General features: G+C 52.7%; 1 protein-coding gene across 1 annotated transcript in view; it reads left to right on the plus strand.

Annotated features, from left to right (window-relative positions):
- The window catches only part of nrp2a (neuropilin 2a), a 73370-nt gene that overhangs the window by 3344 nt on the left and 65026 nt on the right, over nt 1-5000 (plus strand). The gene's annotated exons all lie outside the window — the stretch shown is intronic.

The following is a 5000-nucleotide window of genomic DNA, read 5'->3' on the forward strand; positions in this document are numbered from 1 at the left end:
TATGGAACTGATCTGGTCTCTCTTTATCCCCCAGGCTTCTCTCTGACCCACAGGGCAAGATGTGTGTGATCTGTTTGCAGTTTTGCTCTCTCTCGCTCCCTCTCTCTCTCTCTCTCTCTCTCTCTCTCTCTCTCTCTCTCTCTCTCTCTCTCTCTCTCTCCCCCCTCCCTCCCTCTCTCTCACTTTCTAACTCTCTCTCTCTTTGTCGTTCTTCCTCTAACATTCTCTCTCTTCTTTGTTCCTCTATCCCCCTCTCTTTTTCTTTCTTTTAATCCGTCCTCTCTTTTGATCTATCTCTTTCTTTCTCCCCCCCAATTACCCGCCCGTCCCCCCTCGCATGGTACTATGACTAGGCAGAACTGTAAAAAGATTTGATTGCATGATTGCATTGCAGGTTTAATACCTGATGTGTTACTGTAGATGAGTGGTTGAAGAGGAGGCTGATGAAACAATCCCTCTCATTAAAACCACAGCCCCAGCTTGTAGACTGTCAATATGAATGTAAATTGGGGGAGGGGAAGGGGGGGCGGCATGTAGAAGGTCACGACCATATCCCTCAAACCCTGACTCTCATTCTCCAGACAATTACAAGCAGATTTTGCAATTTCCCCTCCTTGAGCCAGGCTGAATTCCAATGTGTGCATAAGTAACCAGGAGGTAAGAGGGGGGGTGGGAGAGGTGTGCGTGTGGGGGGGGGGGGGGGGGCTGCTGTGCCATCTGCCGCTAACGAGCTGAGGGAGGCCAGGGTCGGTCCAGGTGTGGGACTGTTTAGGGTGGCGAGGGGGGTGGGCCCGGGATGGGGAGGTGGGGGGGGGAGGAGGGTATGCTACTGGGGCATCAAACAACCCTGGGAGGTCAGGCTTATAAGCACCACTGACAGAGGGAAACAGATGTGGGGAGGGGGGGGTGGAGGGGGGAGAGGAAGAGCATGAAGCAGCGAGAGCTCATCAGTGACTCTGTAGGAACTAAGTCTGGACTTCTGGCTCAGGCTGACTTCATCCTTGGAGGAGCTTCCTTAGAGTCTTAGAAAACAGAGGTGACATGTGAGGAACGATGGGAGCCTTCCAGTCAGAGGCTTGGTGATGTCATTTAGTTGGTGTGCGTGTGTGCGAGCGTGTGTGTGTGAAGCAGTCAGGAATGTGCCCTCGGGACCAGCAGACAGCTAGCATCTCTAAGTGTTTTGTGCTCCGAGGCTCTATGGGTGTTTAGTGGCGAGACACGCCGAGCACTGTGGGATGTGCACAGCGAGCTCAGTTTGCCCTTCCAGGGAGACCCCCTTTTTTGTGTCAAGCACACAGTTTGAGACTGTAGTCAACTACCCCCCTCCTCTTCCTCTCCCGCCCCCCCCCCCCCCCCCCCCCCCCCCCCCGTCGCTGTCACTTTCCCTCGGTGCCAGATTACATTTTTAGCATTTTATTTATTTATTTATTTTTCTTTCTCAAACTTCTTTTTCGTTTCCTTTCTCCCGTTGTCTTATTATTCCCGATGCCAGAATCAATGGAATCTCATTACGGAAATTAGGAGGAATGGATGATATCGCCCCGGATCTCTCGCTACCTCGTGCCAACCAACCGACTGCAGGCGGGCGCCCGCGGGGGCTCCGGGGGGGGGGGGGGGTGTGAGGAGGGTTTGGGGCACCCTGTGCCAGGCTGCGAAGCCACACTGAGACACGCGGCTAATTAGCATCAGAGATGGATGGATGGATGCAGCGAAGGAGAGCAATTACGGCGTTTTTCTAAAGAGAGGGAGGAAGACGCCTTTGCTTCCTTCCTCACTCCCATCATTCCGTGGAATTACACTTTTTCCCCCCTCGTACATAATGTTCAGAGACCCTGCTCCCCGATGTGAGGTGGCGTGGGCGTATGGGTGTGCGTGCGTGAGTGCAAGCGTGTGTGTGTTGATGCGGGGTATATATATATTTACCAGGGAAGGGTAAAGTGCTCTAAGAAATTAATTTCCTGTGCTCGCTGGAGTTTGGATGAATACGACAGCTGCTCAGTTGACTTGATTGGTGTTTGTTCTCCTGCCATGTTGGTGGCTGTGCAGCCTCCATCCAGCTTTGGAGCGACCGAAAAGAGCAAGGGAGGAAAAAGGGAGAGAAAATAGAGACCCTTTCTTTTGCTCTGCCGAATGGGTGCCGTGTATCGTGGTCAACCACTGAAGAGGGCTTTGTTCCTTATAGTGAGGAACTGCAGACGAGGCTTGAGGTCCACCGGGTTTGAAAGCTTACCCACATCCAGAGAGTTCCAGAGAGTTCCAGAGAGTTCTTCAGAGCTCCCCCTGGCCTGTTGGTTGGAGTGGTGAGAACCCCCAGCTGCCTGTGCCTGTGGCCCTGGGCGGCTGTGGTCTGGCCCGCTCTCGGCTGCATGGCCAACCCAGGAGAGAGCCTGGCTTTGTGACTGTCGCCTTCTGCACAACACATTAACCCTACCTCCTGCTGTGCTCCACGCGCGGCCTCTCTCTTCCTCCTTTCTCTCTGTCTCTCTCTGTCTCTGTCTCTCTCTCTCTCTGTGTCTCTCTCTGTGTCTCTCTCTCTCTGTCTCTCTCTCCCTTTGTCTCTGTCTCTCTCTCCCTTTGTCTCTGTCTCTCTCTCTCTGTCTCTCTTTCTGTCTCTCTCTCTGTGTCTCTCTCTGTGTCTCTCTGTCTGTCTTTCTGTCTCTCTCTTTGTTGCTCTCTCTCTAGCAGAGGTTCATCCAACTGAGCCCCCCCCCCCCTCACCCTTCTAACCCCCCCCCCCCCCCACCCTTCTAACCCCCCCCCCCCCCCCCCCCCCCCCCTCCATAATGGACCAGTACCCTGCATTACGCCCTGTTTGATCTGCATAATGTCTTTAACCTTCTCACAATGATACACCAGCTCAATATACTCAATACCCACATGGCTTAAACTCTGCTGTAATGTGTTTTGTGTTCACACTTTGTATTTATAGACCTGGGTGGCCTCTGCATTTCAATGTTTTTTTTTATGGAAAATACTTCTCATACATTCACATTATGAATGTTAAAATCCCTTTACTGACCTTATCTTGCTCATGGTAAGATAACAGCTAGACTGTTCCTTCACAAAACCAGCAGTTAACCCTTATTGTGTGAGTGTGTGTGTTTAGTGTCCTTTTTAGCAGTGTGCTGTGAGTGTGTGTGTGTGTGTGTGTGTGTGTCAGGGCCAGGGCCTAGGCATATGGATTAGGACTAATTGAAAGTGCATGTTGAGGAGAGAAGAGAGGGGTGTGGAGGGAGAAAGGTCTCTCCTAAGGGAGAGCCTGCTTATACCCCCTTCACTCTGATGTGCAGAGTTAATCTGCCACTTCCTGGTTGTGTGTGTGAGTGAGTGTGAGAAAGTGTGAGAGAAGGAAAGTGTGTTTGAGAGAGAGAGAGAGAGAGAAAGAGAGAGAGAGAGAATGTGTGTGACGGAGTGTTTGTGTGTTCTAGTAATCGCTCCCATATGTGACGTGTTTATGCCTGTGTGCGCGCCTGTGTGTGTGTGTGGTATATTTAATGCATACACGCCAACCGTGTGAGTGCGCCCATATCCGAGCCTGTTTCTGCATGTGAGCGTGGGCCAGACGTGACCCCCAGGTCCAGCCTGGCTTGTGTGGTCTCAAGCCAGGCCCAGCGGTGAGGGGGTGGACCAGGGGAATAACCTCCGTGATGTGCCCCTTCACAGATGGCAGGGAGAGGACCCGACAGCCGCCCCAACCCCCGCTACGAGGAGGTGGCCCGGAACTACACACCTCAACCCAGGTACTGTCATCTGTGTGTGTGTACAGTATACAGGATGTGTGTGTGTGCTTCATCCTGCCATTAATGCAAGCCTTTGTGTGGTGGAGAAGGGAGTGTCTTTCTGTCTGTCTTTCCATCTCCTGCTCACACACACACACACACACACACACACACACGCGGCAACGTAATCCTCTTTAGAGCTTATAATTAAATCTGGAGTGTTTGCCTTGGGAGAGGCTGCTTGTCCTGGGAATGGTCCTGATCATCTCCCAGGAGACCTGGGGATAGAGCAGGATCTGGAGATGGATCCCTGATCTCCCCGAGCGGCCTCCTCACACACACACACACATACTGTACACGCACACACACACACACGCAGGCACACATAGACACACACACACGCGGGCTGTACATACGCACGCATACATACATACGTAAATGCATACGTAATGGGGCGCTAACGGGAGGGATGAGTGGATGATCTGGGGCCTGCGCCTGCCTTCACCACTCGTGTTAGACACCGTGTCTTGGCTCCTCAAGTCAAACACGGCACTCGCATGTGCACTTTCTCTCTCCCCCTCTTTCTCTCTCTCTCTCTCTCTCTCTCTCTCTCTCTCTCTCTCTCTGTCTCTCTCTTTCTCTGTCTCTCTTTCTTTTGTTTCTCTTACACACGCATCCACAGTCCCCCATCTCCTGGCCCATGCTATCTGTATTAGTCACCCAGAATTACCAGAGCAAACCCTACCATCAGTGGCGGCGTCCTGCCCAGAGAGTGAGGTGTTGGCGGGCCGTGCTAACCTGCGGCGTGCGTCCTGGCTCCCAGGAGACGACCAGAGCACACCGACGAGGGGTGTGCAGAGAGACCTGTCATGTCACCGCTTACTGCTCAGGCTGCGATGACAGGCACCTGGGACCCAGATATACTACACCCTCTCTCTGGCTCCTGGCCTGCCTGTCTCTCTGGCTTTTGGCCTGCCTGTCTCTCTGGCTCCTGGCCTGCCTGTCTCTCTGGCTCCTGGCCTGCCTGTCTCTCTGGCTCCTGGCCTGCCTGTCTCTCTGGCTCCTGGCCTCAAAAAACCCTCACAAAACAAAGATAAACTGCAGGATTTCACAGAAGGGAGGGGGGGGAAGAGAAGAAAAAAATTAAAGTGAAGGCAGGGAGTCAACTGAGTAAGGGTTAACAGAGAGAGAATGAGAGAGAAACTGTGTTAGAGGGGTAATTTGTATGAATAGAGGTGCTTTTTCCTAGCGTGATGTGCAAAGTGCAGTTCCCTAGTCCAG

The sequence above is a fragment of the Osmerus mordax genome, chromosome 22 (assembly GCF_038355195.1).
Source record: "Osmerus mordax isolate fOsmMor3 chromosome 22, fOsmMor3.pri, whole genome shotgun sequence".
Lineage (NCBI taxonomy): Eukaryota > Metazoa > Chordata > Actinopteri > Osmeriformes > Osmeridae > Osmerus > Osmerus mordax.